Source organism: Talpa occidentalis, unplaced genomic scaffold (assembly GCF_014898055.3).
Source record: "Talpa occidentalis isolate TD23 unplaced genomic scaffold, MPIMG_talOcc4v2.1, whole genome shotgun sequence".
In the NCBI taxonomy this organism is placed as follows: Eukaryota; Metazoa; Chordata; class Mammalia; order Eulipotyphla; family Talpidae; genus Talpa; species Talpa occidentalis.
Genome location: NW_026555331.1, coordinates 67,445,771 through 67,465,065, shown reverse-complemented (window position 1 = coordinate 67,465,065; position 19,295 = coordinate 67,445,771). Strand labels below are relative to the sequence as shown.

The 19,295-nt window shown below is 41.4% G+C and overlaps 2 long non-coding RNA genes and 1 pseudogene across 4 annotated transcripts; 1 reads left to right on the top strand and 2 right to left on the bottom strand.

Moving 5' to 3' along the window:
* Positions 1–223: 223 nt before the first annotated feature.
* Positions 224–6,361, bottom strand: LOC129145304 (uncharacterized). Its single transcript, XR_008550655.1, has 3 exons — positions 6,125–6,361; positions 5,569–5,698; positions 224–783 (listed from the first exon to the last, which is right to left on the bottom strand). It is a non-coding gene; the product is annotated as an uncharacterized LOC129145304 (long non-coding RNA).
* On the top strand, positions 609–18,734 carry LOC119241401 (uncharacterized). Of its 3 annotated transcripts, none has more exons than XR_005124306.2 (4): positions 609–791; positions 6,555–6,659; positions 11,413–11,467; positions 18,416–18,734. It is a non-coding gene; the product is annotated as an uncharacterized LOC119241401 (long non-coding RNA). The 3 variants fall into 3 exon arrangements; XR_008550654.1 differs by having other exon boundaries at positions 777–815; XR_005124305.2 differs by lacking the exon at positions 609–791 and having other exon boundaries at positions 6,377–6,659.
* LOC119241393 (60S acidic ribosomal protein P1-like) lies at positions 8,540–8,873 on the bottom strand (annotated as a pseudogene).
* Positions 18,735–19,295: the final 561 nt, after the last annotated feature.

The following is a 19,295-nucleotide window of genomic DNA, read 5'->3' as shown; positions in this document are numbered from 1 at the left end:
AGTAACAGCTTTTCTTCAACAATTTGCTACCTATGGGTGGCCTCCCTTTCTGTAGATTGAGGACGAGAGGAGTGAATTGGGTATTCATGAAACTGATTGGGTATTCATGAAACCATTTATTGGGTATTCATTAAAACCATTGCAATATGTGAAGTGATAGCAGATGGTCTATCTGAACTTAGAGTGTGGGATTTAGCAGCAATTACAGAGCAATGATAACAAACATTCTCATACAATAATTAGCTTTATAGTGACTGCTTGTTATAGACCTGTGTTGCTTGAGCTTCCATGTAGCACAATATAAGGAATGTGCTTAGGTGACCCAGTGCATCTGGCTTGCCCACATCAAATCCTGTTCAGGACAAGGTGGTAATAAATGATTCATCATTTGACAGCACTTTGTTTTCAGCATGAACTCTTAAATCAATGGAAAAACAACAAAAACTATTATGACTAATAATAGCATTTTTCTGCCATTGGTGCTAAGTGATTACATAGAAACCAGGTACAAATAGACATAAATCCTCTTGCAGAGAGATACAATCATTTTCTTGACCTTTTAACTTTGTTTGCACCAAATACACTATCAGTCTAAAAATATCATTTTCTCTTGTGTTCACAGAACTGAAATGTTGTGTTCTGAAGGACCAATGTATCATTGTTCTGACGCTGGTGGGTTAGAAAAGTTCACATAACCTGTTCTCTGCTCCATGGCTGAGACAGATCCTCATGAAGTCAAGGTTGCTGGTTGCAGAATTCTGTGCTTCTTTGTATCAGGAGAGCCTGACAAGGTGCCAAAACAGAAAAATAATTAAGTAAATGAGAAAATATTTTCCTCTTCCTTAACTTCTTTTTTTTTAATTTTATTTTTTATTTTTTTCAAAGATTTATTTATTTATTTATACAAGCACTGGGTACAGTCAGAAGTGCGGGAGGGTGAGAGAATTCACCAGAGCCAGAGTGAGGAGCAGAGCAGGCAGAAGGATGAAGTACAATGCTGAGGGGTGCAGCGGGTGACAGGAGAGGTCTGCGTGCCATGTAGGACCCTCCTCCAGTGGCCGGGGAGCAGCCGGGGATCGAACCAACGCTGCAGAGGCTGCGGGCAGCTTCGCAAGCCAGCGCTCAACCGCTGCGCCCTTCCTTAACTTCTTAATTCACTTTTTATCTATGACATTTATATGAGGGAATTCACCAAGTCAGAAAACAAAACTTGTTTACAATTTAACAAATACATTTTAAAATGCTAAGTGATAGTTAAAAAAAACCACTTTGAAAGGTTAATCTCTCAAAATCTTATGCATTTTTACTAATTTTTTAATTTTAGATTTTTAGATAATTTCTGATCAGAAAACTTTTATATATTCCTAGATTCAGTCCCCCTTATTTTTTATTGAAAGATTTATTGATTTATGCATACAAGAACTGGGGTACAGGCCAGAGGTATGGGGGGTGGTGAGAGGATTCACCAGAGACAGAATGGGGAACACAACAGGCAGATTGACTGAAATACACTGCTGAGGGGAGCAGCAGGCGAGCCAGTTGAGGTCTGCTGCACCATCTGGGTTGCTCCTTGGCCGGGGATTGAATTCGTGTTGCAGTAACTGTGGACAGCCCCATAAGCTGTGTCCCAACCCCTTGCACCATCAGGGAGGCCCAGTTCCCCTTATTTTTAACATGTTGCATTAGAATAGTACATTTTAAACAAGTAATTAACCAAAAATGTGACATTAATCTTTTTTTTTTTTAATGAGGCAACATTGGTTCATAACACTGTATAGGATTCAAAGCTATAGGACCACACCTCTTTAGACGTGTGTTACCACACCACACCAACAACCAAGAGGCTCATTATCTTCCACTACAGTCCACTGGAATTCTTACATACCTTATTCTCCACATTCCCTTTCTGGTATCCTAAATTCTACAGTCAGACATCTAGGGTTTGTTGCTGGTTTGGTTCTGTCTGATCCTCTGATTTATGGAAGTGACACCATTTGGTATTTGTCTATCTCCTTCTGATTATTTTGCTTAGCATAATCCCCAACCAGTTCCATTCATATTGTCACAAATGGAAATAATTTAATTTTTTTAGAGCTGAGTAGTATTCCATCTTCCTAATCTGCTAATACATTAGCACTTAGGTGCTAATGAGCACTTAGGTTGTTTCCAAAACTTGACTATTGTAAATAGTGCTGCAATAACATAGGAATACATATATCCCTTCAAATTAATGTTTTTGCATTCTTCAGGTAAATACCTAGGAGTGGAATTGCTGGATCATATGGTAGATCTATTTCAATATTTTGAGAAACTGCCATACTGTTTTCCATAGGGACTGGACAAGTAGAGTGTCCCCGTTCCCAGCACAGTATAAGAGGGTTCCTTTTACTCCACATTCTCACCCGTACTTTTTGTTAGTGTGGTTTTTTTTTTTTTTCCCATATGAGCCATTCTCACAGGTGTAAGGTGATGTCTCATTGAGGTTTTGACTTGTCTTTCCCTGATAAGTGACGAAAAGCATTTTGTTCATGTGTCTTTTGCTTGTATGTTTCTTTGGAGAACTGTCTATTTAACTCTGCTGCCAAGGTTTTTTTTTTTTTTTTTTAAAGATTTATTTATTTATTTATACAAGCACTGGGTACAGTCAGAAGTGCGGGAGGGTATGAGAATTCACCAGAGCCAGAGCGGAAAACAGAACAGACAGAAGTACACTGCGGAAGGGAGCAGCGGGCGGCAGGAGAGGTCTGTGGGTCATGTAGGACCCTCGCCGGCGGCTGGGGATCGAACCGGCGCTGCAGAGGCTTCGGGCAGCTTCGTAACCCAGCGCTGAACCGCTGGGCCAACAGGGGAGGCCCTGCTGCCAAGTTTTTGATTGACCAAATTTCTGCTTTTTATGTTGATTGGTATGAGTGCTTTGTAGATCTTGAATATCAGTCCCTTGTCTGATATATGATGTGAAAATATTTCTCATATTCAGCTGGGTGTCATTTTGTTTTGTTGGTAGTTTCTTTTGCTTGTGCACATGCTTCACAGTTTTATTCAGTCTTACTCATTTACATAATCTAATCCACAAAGATATCATTGAAGCCAATGTCCTGGAGTGTTTTGCCCATATTTTCTACACATTTTATGGTTTCAGAACTTACCTTCAAGTCATTAATTCACCTTGAGTTAATTTTTATATATAGTGTGAGAAAGCGGTTTGATTTCATTCTTTTGCATGTGGCTGTCCAGTTTTTCCAATACTATTTATTGAAGAGACTTCAATATATACTCTTGATTCCTTTGTCATAGATTAACTGTCCACATAAAGATGGGCTCTAAATTCCATTCCATTGGTCCCCATGTCTATTTTTACTCCATTTACTTACTGTTTTGATTATTATAGCTTTGTAAGATAGTTTGATATCTGGGAATATGATGTCACCATTTTTCTTTTATATCAGGATATGTTTGTGGTTTTTTATGGTCCATGTGAATTTTGGCTATGTTTTTTCTATTTATTTGACAAATGCCACTGAAACTCTGATAGGGATTGCATTGAATCTATTGTTTTGGGTATAATGTTAATTCTTTTTTTAAAAAAAGATTTATTTATTTATGTATACAAGAACTGGGACACAGGCCAGAGGTGTGGGGGCTGAGAGGACTCACCAGAGACAGGGTGGGGAACAGAACAGGTTGATTGACTGAAATACACTGCTGAGGGTAGCAGCGGGTGAGGCAGGAGAGGTCTGCTGCACCATGTGTGTATCTTCCTGGCCGGGGATTGAACTCATGCTGCAGTGGCTGCGGAAGCCTCATAGGTTGCGTCTTAACTCCTTGGGCCACCAGGGAGGTCCTAATGTTAATTCTTTTAACAAAGTTAATTCTTCTGATCCAGGAGCAGAGAAAATCTTTCCATTTCTTTGTGTCTGCTATTTCTTTTAATGATATCTTACACTTTTCTTTGCACAGGTACTTCACCTCCTTTGTTAAGTTTATTCCTAGGTACTTAAATCTTTTGGATATAGTTGTAAATGCAGTTGTTATCTTGATCTTTTTCTTTTATACCTTGTTATTTGCATCAGAGGACACAATGGAATTTTGTAAATTGATTTTGTAACATTCCCCTTTACTAACAGATTTATTGTTTCTATTAACTTTCTTAGTGGACTACTTACGGTCTCTAGGTATATTGTCACATCATCTGCAATAGTGATAGTTTTACTTTCTCTTTGCCAATGTGGAGTGTTTTTCAATATTTTTCTCAATTAATTGTTCTAGCTATGAATTCCAATGCTATTTGAAAGTGGTGAAAGTGGTTCTGTTCCCTGCGGTTTCCTATAGTTTTTGACTGTAGATTCTGGAAGCCATGTCTCGTGTTTCTGGAGGAGGGGAGCAAGTAGATGTATGCTCAGTCTTTTTGAAACCCTCAGTCTTCAAAAAATTTATTCACTTGGTATGCTTGGTGATGACGTGTTCTCCCCTACTAAGGGGCTAGACAGGCCCTTAGTTTGGAGTTTCTTTGTAAGCACATAGGGGAAGGCAAAGGATGGTATGTACTCAGTCTCTCCATAACGAGCTCTACATGCTCCTATTAAAATGGCTATGTTCTGCATATGTCTCTCAGTGCTATGCTCTCCCCTATAATGGAGTGATGCCAGGAGTAGCACCATTTCCAGACCAATGGCTGCCTCCACGTGGTGGCCCTGAACAAACTAGTAGGTAAACCAAGATCACTGTGGCCTCCTGTCACCTACTTGTAAGTTCAGGCTGGAGGTTGTGTCAGCCAGGGGGAGAGGTAGGTGTCTTCCCCAGTTCACCAACGCAGTCACAGACACTTCTGGAATCCCAGAGACCAAACCCAGTCACTGGCCACCAGGGTGTTGAACTTTTGAACAGGCTGTGTTCTCAGAATGAATTATGCTGTCCTTCCCAGGTCATGCAGGAGAGCCTGGGAGACTGTTGGTGGAATGGCCAGCATACCTCCCAGCTGACACTGTTCCTGACTTTTTTTTTTTTTTTTTTAGTTTTTCCTTCCTTTTCCAACTTTATTCTGGCCCTCTTTCTTGCTAAGACATTGGTCCTCACTTTCCTAGCTCCTAGATCCATCCAGATGTGGCTGCTCCCTGTTTAAGCTAATCCTCGGTATTTTTGCGGGGAGAAACAACTCAAGGATCCTGTCTGTCCCTACCATCCTCTCTCCCTTACTCTCTTATTTAAATCCAATTTCTATTTTTTGTTCATGAGTTGCATTTCTCCTGACATTCATTCTTTTCTGCATTTTATTATGCCTCTCTGATTAGCTTTCCAGAGTTCTCTTGTGCTACTTTGAATTGCTTTGCTATATTTCTTCTGTTTCTTTGTATTTCTTTATCAAAAAACATCATGGCTATTTTGAACTATCTTATTGGAAGATAAAATCTTCCATATCTTTGTGGTTGGGTTTTGGAGATTTGTTCTCTCTTTAATATTTCCTTGAGCTCTCAAATTGCCCATTTTGTATTTTCTTTGCCCATTTTGTATTTTAAAGTTTGTCATTTTTAAAGTGTTCTTAGCAGCAGCTTAGAAGCTGGCAGAACTTACACTTTTCTAGCAGGTAGCACTGTTGTTTTTCTTTTTTCTTTTTCTTCTTTTTTATCTTTTCCCAGATTTTTATGATTTTTGATGTTTGGTCTTTCCAGACTTCTTCACACATTGGGGAGACGATTTGTACCTGAAGAATAAGGGAGTTGGTGAGGATCCTAGAGGCTTCTAGTCACCGGTGAAAATTGGTAGTAGGACATGGCTGTCTGGTCTATTAGACTGGAGGGGAGGTGTCCCTTGACATACGTTCATACTACTTATTCTACACTTTGGGTTATGATCCAATACTGTAAGGAGATGTTCTTGTCTCATTTTGCACACTTTCTGTCCCAATCCTATGATCAGCATTTCTCCAAGGAGCCCCGGTTCTTTAGTTGAAGACTGGCATTATAAATCAATATCTGTTGCCAGTTACGCTCATTGTTAGTGGAGCGTTGTTTCTTCCACAGTAAGGAAACATATGTGTGTATACTTCCCTGTGTATATACACATAACTATAATATTCCTATATGCAACCATCTGTCTTTTTATTAAACCAAAATGAGTTCATACTTACATGAACAATCTAGCTTCTTGTTCATTATGTGTAACTCCGTCACCACCCACCATCTATTTATTTAATTGCTTAATCCAAACAAACATATAGCGACATTTAAATCTATACTTCAAAATATCAGGTTTTAAAATGAAAACCTTTGGTGATTCCACAATTGCAGATTTTTCTGGCATCAGAAAAGACGTGCCCTCACACTGGTGTGAGTAGAGCAGCCCTGACAGCGGGGCTAAACCCTTAACTAAGGATTCTATTGGTAATGAACATATGCAGAGGACATGATTTTCCATGACAAATGAGAGCAGAAGTGTGGTGGGGAAGGAAGGCCTAAGCAGATATATCATCACAGAAAGAGCATTTGGCAGAAAGTTCTTGGCAATTGTGACGGTGTACTGTCATCATAATCCCTGCTCATCTCTAAATGCTTTACCAGGTGAGCTTGCCCAGAGGTCATGAACAGAAAGCTCGCAGGCAACATAAAATGCTTCAGGCATAAAGGTTGAAGAATTTGAAACAGAGAGGAACAAGGGAAGAGGAGGTAAGAGCACTTTAATATACTTAGGGGAAGTGGCTGCCAGGGTGGATCACACGCTGGACAGATGGTGGACATATGCCATCTGTGCATCTATCCTCCACCTAATCAGACTTGCCTGCCTTGGTGTGGTCGTGAGGACTGCAGCTAGGGCTGAAGTGAAAAGCTCATGGACAAAAGGGATTCAGGGTCAATATTACACACTCTTTCAGTGGAGAGAAGCTAGGACAAAAAAACCTTGACAACTGCTGCACCTCCCCCTGCAGTGACCGTTAGGGCTAATGGCTTTTGCCACGGTCCCTAGGTCCGGCTGGACAAGGAACCAGCGCGCCGGGGAATACAGCAAAGTTCCCTGAAGACATAGATAAGACAGACGCCTATCAAAAAATAATGACCACCAGGAGCCACCACAAGAATGCTGACCAAAAGGAGCCTTATCTCATCTCCTCAGACCAACAAACTTTATCCCTTCACTCTCTTTCTAAAACTTCTTCCTTCTCTTCTATAAAGGTCATTGATTGCTAAATTAAAGAAACATATGAAATCTAGTAACAAAGATGACTCAAATGAAACACCACTAAACCTTGTGTAACAACAAAATTGTTAGTTCAATAATTGCTCTGTTATATGTTAAAATTCCTTAGCTTTGATCCTTAATGAAAAAGTTTTATTACATAAAAAAATAAGTGCACCTGTTATAATTAATAATGATTAATAAATTTAGTGGTTAGCTAGGAGAAAATGTAATTATATAAAACAAAAGACAAAACTAATGGTCTGACTGCTTAGGAATGTGCCTAGATCCAAATGTAACTCTGGACATAAATCACTGCCTTGTCAATGATAAATTAAACCTATGAGACAACTGGTTTAGTTCACTGATAACCAATCCTATGCCTTTAGAAAAACATATATATACTGGTCACCAACTCAAAGAAAATTACACTCAGATTTTCACTCTCTTAAATTGTGTCTGTTTGTCATTTCTTTCGCCGACTCCCTGACCACCCTGCACGTTTCTCTCAACCCTGAGACGGCCTCATCGTCTACTGCTGTGCTGGTCCGCGGCAGACAACAGCTATGACTTACTAGTTAGTCTGATGAGAGACATGCTTCTCCTTGCTCATTTGGTAAAGGAAAAATGGGGCTGAATGGTGTCACTACTTGAAGGTTGTCTTAAGACTTCTTGAATATTCACCTTTCCGTCCTTCCCCATCTATGTTCACATACAAATATGGTACTTGTTTAATTACCTCATGTGTTAATGAGTTATTTGCTATGATGCTTAACCCAGGCCTTTAGTTTCATCCATCCCATTTTTGTGTGTGTGTTTTCTGTAGAAGAATTGAATATTCTCTAAAATACAGCATTCCATAGACACATTACAATTCCATAGACAAAAGAAATGCAGTCATCTCCTCAAGACATACAAAAATTTGATTGTGTTTCCTGATCAAACAAGATACTGTGTCTTTTAATTGGTGAGTTCATCTATTTGCATTTAGAATGATTATTGATAGATGAAAACCTGTTTTTGACATTTTGTCCTAAATTTTATAGTTCTATTTCCTTGTTTTTCTAAATTTTGAATAACTCTTTTTTTTTTTTACTTTGAAAGAATCAAGGACATGTATTTATTTTTTTAAACTATGAATATATTTTATTATTTATTTATTTTTAATCAAGTATGATAATTTTATATCCTTGGTAATTTTTTCACAATATAGGCTATCTTCCCTCAGGTGTGGTCACCATAGTTCTCCCACCACAAATCACTTATAGTTGAGGACATTTATGAGACAATGAAACATCAGAATTCTTTCTGGATGTTTTTGCTTTTTTTTTTAAAGAGTTCAGCTTTTTATTGAACATGTTAGAAAAGAGGTTTAGTCAAACAGACCAATATCATTATCAGAATCCTCAGATTGTTGTTTCTTTGTTTCTACCATCTCAGATGGAGCAGCAGCAGTGAAAGGAGCAGGACCACCTGCTGGGACAGCACCTGCTGCTGGCCTGGTCCACCAGCCACTACCCTGCAGATGAGACTTCCATTGTTGACACTGGCCAAGGCCTTTACAAACAAGCCAGGCCAGAAAGGTTCAACATTTACACTGCTGCTTTAATGAGGGCATTGATCTTATCCTCCCTGCCCACCACCTCATCATCGTGCAAGATGAGGGCTTAGTAGATGCAGATAGGGAGCTCCAAGGCGGAAGTCATGGTGCGGGACAGACTCTGCTGGGGGTGGTACTAGTGGCCAGATGAAGTGAAGTTCTCACCCTAGTGCAACCTTAGCTTCCTTGGAAGTACTTAGGAAAGCTGAGGGAAGCTTCTTAAATATCTTTGATTTGCTTTTCTATTTTCTTTGGATTTCATCATCATAGCAAGTTTGAATCCTGTATCTGATAGGTAAAACAGACTTCCATGACTTTGTCATTGGGTTCTGGATACTAAGCTCCCTTTCTGTGGTGTAGTATTCCTTAAGGACTCATGTGACTATTGTGTTTTCCATCTTCCCATTTGCTTTCAGGGAATTGCTACAGGGGGAGTGACTTCCCTCCCTACTTCTTGCATTGTGCCAGGGATTGTCGCAGCATATCTGGGCAATGGTGGTGACTGGTGGACACTTTGCTGGGTCTTACTCCACCCCCTGTGCTTGTTTTCAGTTCTTTTGTTGTATCCTCATTTCTATCTGGAATTTTCAAAAAAAAAGCTTTAATTTGTTTGATGAAGAATTTTCATATCTCATATTTGGTTATCCTATCTCATATTTGTCCCAAACTTCATTGAGTTTCATCATAACTGGTCTTCAGAACTTTGTTAGGACCTCCAATTCAGTGTCGAAACCCTGGCTTCTACTTTATCTTTTTCTTTCAGTGTCTCTATATTTCCACATTAACTTTTCCTTTGCTTGTGTTTTGCTGTCTTTTTCCTTTTCCCTGTAGGTGGCATTGTGGCTTAAGTTTTGGGGTCCTCCTTTTCTATATAGGTTACAGGAAGGGGGATATGGGACAGTGTTTTATTTAAAATATTTATTTATTTACGCATACAAGGACTGGGATACAGGCCAGAGGTGCGGGTGTGTGTGTGAGAGGATTCACCACAGAGTGGGGGACAGAACAGGCAGACTGACTGAAATATACTGCTGAGGGGAAAAACAGGTGAGACAGGAGAGTTCTGCTGTGCGTGTGTTAATTCAAATGTCTCAGTCACAACATTCAGAGACTTAGCGGGGGAGGAGGGCATGCAAAGCCTGAGACACCTTTCTCTCTGCAGACAGGCCACAATCTAGTTGGTGCCTGGGTCTACTTTCCAGGTCTCTTCCTCAGTAACATGGGACGCCATAATTCACAGCTGATTTTCTCTTCACCATCAGAGTCCCTCAGTTCCTGCTGGGTGGGGAAATGTGCCTCCTCCACCATTCTTGCTATTACCAGGCTTACACTTCGGGACTAATGATTCTGTTCCAGGGCTAAGTCAGCAATCAATATAGTATCTCTCACTCACAGTAAAGTGCACCTGTGCCAGCCTTGACATACCAGAGCAACAGACCTCCTCCTGTTTGTCCCTCCACCAGGAATGGCCCCCACTATGACCACAGCCCCCTTTCTATCTTTTCTCTCTTCTGCTACCTTAATGATCAAACAAGCACCTAAGAGAATAAAAAAAGTGTGTGTCAATATAGTAACATGGTGAACTGGTGAGATTTACATTTGGGTAATAATTGATTTCTAATTATGCATGGAAAAGATGGCTGCCTATAGCCAGCTCTTCTGCCATGCCATAGCTCTGGACCTCACAAATAACCACTATTGTATATTGTCAAAGTGATATGGAATCCTACCAAGATTTTGTCAGTTGTGCTCCTTGGTAGGTGTGGGACAATCAGAACTGGCTTCATGGAGGTCATGATAGGCCCAGCTCCTGAAAAGTGGGAGCTAACAGAAAATAGAGAATTTCCTGTGGAAAAAAAAAAAGTGAGCATCTTCAGCACATGAAGGAATGCCTGTTGCAGGAAGCAGCTTTAACAAATGCTCCTGTAATAGAGCGAACACAGTCCAGGTGCTCATTGCGGTTAGAAATCCAAATTGGAAGCTGAGCCTGGTCAAAACCAGAGGTTCATGTTGGCGCCTTACCTCGTGGCATCAGGATACTTCCCCCTTCCGTGATTGGCTGTGCTCCTTTCGGCCCAGTGCGCATGACGACCTCCGGCGCACCAAATAAGGGCATGTGCCCTTCCGGGATTAGCTTCTTTTGGCCCAGTGTGCATGACGGCCTCTGGCGATCCGTATATGTGTTTGATCATTGGCTAGGCACTGTTGGCCTGCTGCTTCCGCTTCCGGTCCCCAGCTATAAAGCCCCGCCGAAACCGAAAGTAAACGAGACCTGTGATAGCTGAACGAAGAGTGCACGTGTCTCCCTCCGTGGTGTACCCCTGTTCTTCAGGTCGCTGCTCTCCCCTCGAGAACCTCGTTGACCAGTCCGCGGGCTCGGGCAGGTTCATATAAAGTTTTCTACGAGTTGTTTATCACCCAGGCATTATAACAGTGCAGTTATCCTGTTATTCATGGATGTGCATATTACCCATCAAGGAATGTTATAAACACTCTTGGGAAAAGATAAATTCTAGAATTGGATGTGAGTGACCGATACACAAACTCAAAGAAATGTGTCAAGATTTGCTGATGGGCAGAAATCTTGGAGTTTCACACCTCCTAGTATCTCATAGATCCTTCACAACATATTGTTTGTTTTGTAGAAGATGGACTTGAAATCCAAAGTGGATAGTTCATCAGCCCAAGATCACACAGAAAGTGAGTAGTGAAACTTGGATTCAAAGTTGACACTTTTAACTACTAATATATTCTTTCAGTTCATGTCTTAATTTTTCTCAAAACATTCTAGTAATGTTCACAGTTGTGAAAATTGAGAATTCCCTAAATAGAAATATGATGCCTGAGACATAACAGCTACCAAATATATGAATGTTGACTAAGTGAATTACTGAGTGAATGAATGCAGGAGACTCCATTAAAATGTAGAGGTATTCTTGACACTGAAAGGCTGATAGCATTAGAGGACATAGGAAGGAAAGAAGAACAAGAAAACTTTATTTTCATATTCCTGGTAAGCTACAGAAATGGGAGAATAACTTAATAATCTGTATGAAATCTAATAGAAAGCCAGTTTCACGAGCGTTAATTTTTTTTTTCAAGGTAGAAATTTCCCTGGAAACCTCTTTCTTGTAAGAGCTATCTAGAATAATGTAGTTGGTAAAGTTTATCTGACATGCTTATCAGCAAGTACGTCCTTTCTATCTAAGAATTTCATCTTTACTTTCAGTAAGGATGTGGTAACCCGCTCCTTGTCTGTCCTGTGAAGTCTCCTCTTTCCTCCTTATGCCCCTGGTCCCAAAACACATGATAAGAATTCCCGATCCATCCCATTTTTCATTATAATTTAGAACCATGGAAATTCTTTATATGTATGATATTAAATTGATTGTTTTTCCTTTGCTAATCCATGTGAGTTTGTTTTGATTACTTATTCAACTCGGAAGAACCCACAGGAATCTTTCTTCTGTGCCTCAACAAAACTTTGGGAACATGCATTTTGATGATGAGGAAGAGTTAGCTGCAAGTCTATCTCTCATTAACTGAAAATAAAGTCTCAAAATAGTTAAACAAAATGTTTATTAGATAATCAAAGTGAGGATTCATACCTGGGAAATAGTCCAACATATATTAGTATATGAGAGTGTTATAGGGTCTGACACCATGGCAGGGGAAGGAGTACATTTCGAGGCCACAGGAATTGCTCCATCTTCCCTGTCTCCACTTCCATGCTGTTGACATCTTAGATGCTCTGGATTACAACTCCCAGCACGTCATGAACTGGACTTTCTGAATGAAACTCCTCTTGCTTCCCCCTCCCCCCAACACACACACTTAGAATCAAGGAAATTACCCAGAAAATCCTGGTACGTTGCCTGCCACTTGCCAGAAGCCAAAACGACAACAATAAAAAGCAAAGATAGGAACTGAATCTTATAACTCATGATTTTTTCAGTTTTTCAGACTTGCCAGCATATCTGAGGGTGGCCAACCATCATGCCCCAAATAAAACGTTCTAATACTTCATCTCTGGTTTGCTGTTTTATAGTGAGTTATACAAAAACAGATAATTATTCGTGAGCTGTTGCATTCACAACACCACACTGACAAACTGTTACAGGGCAGCCCCAATACAAAACAGGTTGCCTGACTGGGTCCTCACCCACGCGCTTAAAAGGACTTATTAATGCTCTACTGCAGGCACACACAAAAGGTTAATAAAAGGTTTATTTACAAGGGAAGGGCAAATGAAGAAATGTACAGCTCAGGGAGAAAAGTGGGAGACAAAGTTTTAAATGCGTCCTACCCGATCCACCGATCTGGAATCCCAAATGGAACTCTGAGAGCTGGCCACAAGCCAGGAGCCGTGAAGCCAGGAGGCGAGCAACAGAGCGAGAGAGCCCAAGGCCCACGTGTCTGGTTTTTATACCAAACCTGACTGCTAAACTCCACCCTCAGGTCCCAGTCACCTTCCCTTTGGTGGTGACGGGATTTGTCTTTCCCAATGTCTTGATGGCTTTGGTCTGGAGTGGGGGTGGAGTCCACAAAGCCTGCATGGAATTAGCTCAGGACATCCTTTCCCCCTAACAAAATGGGAGTTGTGGAGCAAGGTGTACAATGCAGGATGCTGCCTTAAGAGCAAAAATGCTCACCTTTTTATTGCTAGAATAATCACACAGCATCAAATAGATGGGGTAGGAGAAAAAAGAGAAAAAGGGTGGGTGAAACTGAACATGTGTTTATATCATTTAGGGATCCAGGGGGAGATGAGTCCACTGACCAGGTATTATTTATCTGCTTGATGACCCAGTGTTGTAATAGAAATAGAAATTCTGTCAGGAAACCAAGCAGCACTCAGAGAGGAGAAGAGAAGTTCTTTATTAACACCAGAGGGCTCAGGGGAGATCCTTCTCCAAAGTCTAAGCCCTGAGCAATTAGGCAATAGGAATTTATTGTCTTAGTAGGAGTCCATTTGCACCTAAAAGCCAGCAGGGAGTACAGAAGCAAGAGCCTTCTAAGCAGTTATCTGGGATGAGTCAGGCATGTGGCTTTGAGACCCTTTATCAGTTACTCTCTGGAACTTTCAGTCTACAGTGAGGCATTGTTTCAACATAACTTTAGACATTTTCCACTTAAGTAACCCCAGATCCTCATCCATGGTTCCAATCTGATCAACAAGGTGTTCCATTGATCAGTCTCTGGGGCACACAATCACATATCAGTGAATGCCCCCTTGGCATCCTGGTCTAACCTTGTGAGTGTACCCATTATCCCAGGATGATTAAGCCTCCTGTTCTTGTTTAATTTGAAAGGAGCCCTGTAGGGTCTAGTACTATATTCTTTTAGGTTATATAGCTGTTTGATGAGGCTGTTCTGACCTTGCATTGGAATCAGAACTGCACATAACCAAAATGGCAGCCAAGCAGGCTGTTTAAGCCTAGCAGACCCACAGTAAGCTGGCTTTTGACTTTCGCTCTAGGAAAATGTCCCACCACACCCCCTCCTCAGGCATCTTGATTTTAGGAGCACTTCCCAGGATGCTGGGACTGATAAGTGTCTGACAGTAATGGTATCCATCACATTTCCTAGGTGTTTCCTGGGCTGGGACATTAACTCAGAGCAAACAGGTCATAAATCAAACAATGTGTGTACATGCATATTCCTGTAGTATGTACGGTTCCCTTTTCACCCTTCTTCCCAACCCCTGTCATAAGGAACAAGGCAGCCATTGTGTGAGCAGTGGAGGACACACAGGAAGATTGTTTTTGGTCTTTGCTCTTGGCAGGTTTAGCACTTTTGGCAGGTAGGCTCTTCAGAGACAACAGCACCTTTCATCTTGCCCTCGTGGTGATTATCCTGCTTAGGTTACATGGTGAGTTTTAGGTCTTTCTTTTCTGAGTCCCCTGGGCCCTGCCTCTCTTTCCTGTTGGGAAGTCCTGCCTTGGACTCCTAGATGCTTTGTTCTCAGGTCTCAGCAGCCCCTGGGTCCGGACTGGCTGCTTGGTTGTTTGCCCTGAGAGGTTGGTTATTTCAGAGTTTGAGAGTTTTATTTGAACTCCTTTTCCCCCATACTCTTCTTCTCTATGTATTAAAAATCTTTGAGCTATTAGAGTTCAGTTGCTCACCTTTGTGCATGCTAGTGGTATGGACCTTTAAAATAGGCAGCATGGGGTTTTCCCATGTTTGGGGTCCCTGGGCGTCCCTCAGTTTTGCCTGATAACAGTTTTGGAGGCTTTTACTAAGAATAAGCCTCTAGTAATAGTTTTGTTGTGCTGTTCAGGAAAAAGCCACTCCCAGTGATTCAGCCCTATGGGGAGACCCATAGTACTGGCTACCATAAGCTTGAATGTGGTTTTGGTTTCTCTGGTGTATTGTGTATCTTTTTGCTTCAGATATGTGTGATTTATCCTTTACCCTTTGATTAGAAAGGCTGCTATGGCCTTGTGGGGGCATTGTGGGTACATGTGCAATTCAGTTCTAGTTACTACTGATACCAGTATTGTCAGACCTAGTCTCCCAGCCAGGAACAGATCCCAGGCTGCAGGGGCAGCGCTGAGTCCCAGCCACTAGACCACCATGGGATGGTGTCTCACAAAGCCACAGCAGGAACTTCGCAGACTCTCAGGCAAGCAAGCGAGTAGAGGCAGGTTGGTTTAGAGAAAGAAAAAGTTTATTGAGGAGAAAAAGAACAGAAATAAAGCGGGACTCCCAGGCCATGAAACCAGGCCAGGGAGGGGCAAGGAAGCCAAAGTGGAGTCGTGTCTCAGGGAACATATACCTTCTTTCCCCCATTATTCTAAAGCTCCACCAGTCTGTGATTGGTTAGTTCTCGGCTGTCTCACTTAATCTGCTACTGAGTGGGGGATCTTCACATTCCTTATCTAACAGGTTTGTCTCTCCCCATTTGTTGCATCTTCCCCCTTGTTTGGTAGATTTATCTTTATGGCCCAGTCTCCCAGATGAGCACACCTGCATTTTGGGGAAGAGAAAGTTAAACATCAGCTATTGAAGAAAAACAGGCTGGTGCCCACCGGTCTCAGTGCTGACCCCATCTCATTTCGCCCTTGCATAAATATCCCTGCACTCTGACAAAGGGCAGAATGGTGGCCTACCAGACATGAGTCTGCTGCCCTCCTAATGTGTCCATAAATTAAACCACTCTCCATTTCCCCAAACTCCACCTCCCTTTATCACCTTAGGGAAACCAAGGCCAGCCTTAACAATGTTGTCCTTGGTCCTGGGATGTTTATTATTCCCAGTGGAATTAGTTACATTCTTCTAGTTGTCCTTATCTCTGAAGCCTTCCTAAACTCTTCAGAGGTCCCCTCCTGCAATGTCCCTAAAACTGCCTAATTACCCTAACTTGCCCAATGTCTCACTAGTTCAGAGGTTTGATTTTATGGAAATTTTCCTGTGTCAGGCAGCAGTCTTTTTGCCCACCTGTGACTATGCAGGTGCTTTCTTTTACCAATTATCTTCTCCTACAGGGCAGCAGCTTCCTGCCTGCCTGTGACCTGTACCATGCCAGGACTTCTCTTCACCGACCTCCTTCAGCAGAGGGCAGCTCTCCTCAAGGCCGCCCGCCAGGCCTCTCTCAGCAAACCTGTCCCTTTGGTGTCTATGCAAGTGTCTTTTACTCTTCTGTTCCTTTCCCTAATAAACCTGTTCTTTAAATACAAAAATACTCCTGTGTGGGAGTAAGTGGTTTTCTCTCTTCTTCTCTCTTCTTCTTCTTGCAAAGGGTTCCTTTGCAAGATGGTCTTTGAAGCTATGTGGTAAATTCTTGCTTTGCTAGGTGAGAGATGGCATCTGATGCTTCATGGAAAAGTAACTTCCTTTTCTTTCTGAGGTTTAAGTTTTCCAAAATGGTGAAGCACTGTGAGGTGTCCTGGAACTCAGCATTTTAATTCTTTCCTTTTGGTCTCCTGAGATTTTAACATTTCAGTTTGTGCCATAAATTAAGTTCTGCGATTTGGGTATTTTATTTGTGACTGTTTCCTCATCTCTACTATCTTGCAGGCCTAATGACATCTGGATGGTTTTTGCAGCTCAGACTGAGGCCAAAGATGGTTCATTGTCTTCAAATTAGAAAATTCATGCTTGGGGTTGAGATTAAGTAAAGCACATGAGGCTTTGTGATTGAGAGATTACTGGTGATTGCAACTCTAGGTGACTGCAACCCTAATACGTTTTGGAGTAATGGGTTTTGTAAGGTCTGGATCACAACAATTAGAGAGATTTCCTCTGGATTAAATTTAAAGGGGCTGTGTAGGGTAAGGAAAAAATGTCAGGCTTTTCTGCCCTCCTGCCATCAGGATAGATGATGGATCCTTGCGGTCCTGAATGCATGCCTGATGGCGGGCACCTGGAATAGGGTGTGGGCGTAGGTAGATGGGAAACACCTGGGCTGAGACTGGGCTTTTAAGGGCGGCGTCACGGGGACTCCAGCAGAAGCTGATGAAGAAGCCAAGAAGCAGCAGAACGAACGGAAGAGCAGAGAAGCAGAGAGAACGCCAGAGAGCCCAGATAGAGTGAGGATTTGCTGGGGGCTGGGAGGACTGCCAGCCTCCCGGCCCCCCAGCACCCTTGCCTTCTGTGTACCAGGTAAATCCCAATAAAAGACCCACAAAAAACCACTGAGGACTCTGACTCCTCCTTTACCTGGTCTGCTGGATCAGGAAACCTGCACTTTGGTCTTCCTGCTCCTTACAGGCTGCTACTGGGAATCTCTTTTTCTACAGCATTTGGAGCATAATTTCCATTTGAATTTTTGGATTTGTTTGCTTGCTGGTGAGTGATATTTTCCTAAGATCCCTGCTTCTTACTAAGGAAGGTCTGATTTTAAAAAACACTCTATTTGGATTGATTAAAACTTTCTGGGAATATCATAAATGCAGTCCAGAGTCTCCAGGTTTATGGGCAGACATTTGTGACATTTTTGCATAAGGCAGCCACACCTCGTTTTGATAAGTATCATTGGTGTAGTACCACCAGGTGCAAGACAAGACTTTATGACTTCTGCTGTTGTTCCACCATAGTTTGGGGGAATTGATTGCATTTTGATTTTGAATTTTGCTTTTTCAGCTTTTGTTGCTGGATTCCCCAGGACTGACTTCCTAATGAATACTAGAAACTCTTGAGACTGTGAAAAAGACTGAAAGTCTCCTTTGTGATTGCTCTAACTAAAGTTTTATTTTTCCTTCCAAAATCTAAGGCATGTGGAAGCATGTGGCCTCTGCAGTCATCACTGTCCAGAGTTAGGAATTTGATTTTGACTCCATGGAAAGAACTTGGTTTTGATTTTTGCTTTTTATTATTCATTTTTAAAATTTTGATTTTTGTGAAGTTTTTGTATATGAGTCTATCTTATTTTTCCTTTTCTTTGTCTCTTTGTAGACTATTTACAGGTACATGTGTGGTTCAGGTGAACAAATAGTCTGGATACTTCAATGTGGGTAAAACTGTTTTTCTGTAAGGCAGTGGTAAAAAGAACTTAGCTTCAGAAAAGTAGTGTTTGTCCTTATAAAGAAGTAGAGAAAACTCTGCAAATATGAGTAAAACTGCATTTGCATAAGATATCCCATGTAGGTTAACAGCTAAAGGAATTGTCTGTGTATATGCTGTATGTATGCCTGTCTTCTCCTTTAGGTCTAACTGTTCTGGCCTCTGGAGAATATAAAATTGGTATATGTAAGGTCAAGCCCCAGGCAGAGAAGAGACAGAGGGGGGAACTTGAAATTGCTGCCACCTGCATCCCTGGTGCCGGCTCTACCTGGTTTGCACCGCCTGATAAGCAGCCAAGAAAGAACACTAAGTTCCAAGAGAAGAGCAACTTCACTCCACCTCCCACCAAGGTCAAACCCTACCCTATAAAAGATTACCCTCATCCCCCAAGCGGCGTGGCTTCTCTAACCTCTGTGGTGGTGGATGAACATGGGGGGGAGGGAGGGCGCGTAATAAACTTTTGCCTGTGAGAAACATAGCCTGGCTTTCCTTTTTTACTGCGCCAATCCTTTTGGTATAGATGGCACTTCTACAGAAATTTTGTTTAAAATTATAGCTTTTAATGAGAACTGGTACAGGTGCTTCCAGGAAGTGTGGCCTGAGATAATCCTTAGTTAATGAGATCTAATTAGGAGTTTAATGGGTTGGTTTGAAACATACATGTTTATAAAGTTGTGGTATTGCATTAAATATTGAATAAAAAAGGAGCAAGGAAATTAAGTTTAAAAATGTTTATAACTCCAATTATTGAATCAAAACAATAGGCTAAGGTTTGAATATCAGCATTGTGAACAAAGCTGTTTCAAAGTCTCTGTTATTTTTTCATAAGTATTAGGGTAAAAAATTATCTCAAAAATCTAGGAAAATTTGATAGTCTTTTTTTTTTTTTTATAGAGGCATGTTTTATTTATTTGTTTGTTTGTTTTGTTTATACATGCACTGGGTACAGTCAGAAGCACGGGAGGGTGAGAGAATTCACCAGAGCCAGAGCGGGGAGCAGAGCAGGCAGAAGGACCGAAGGACA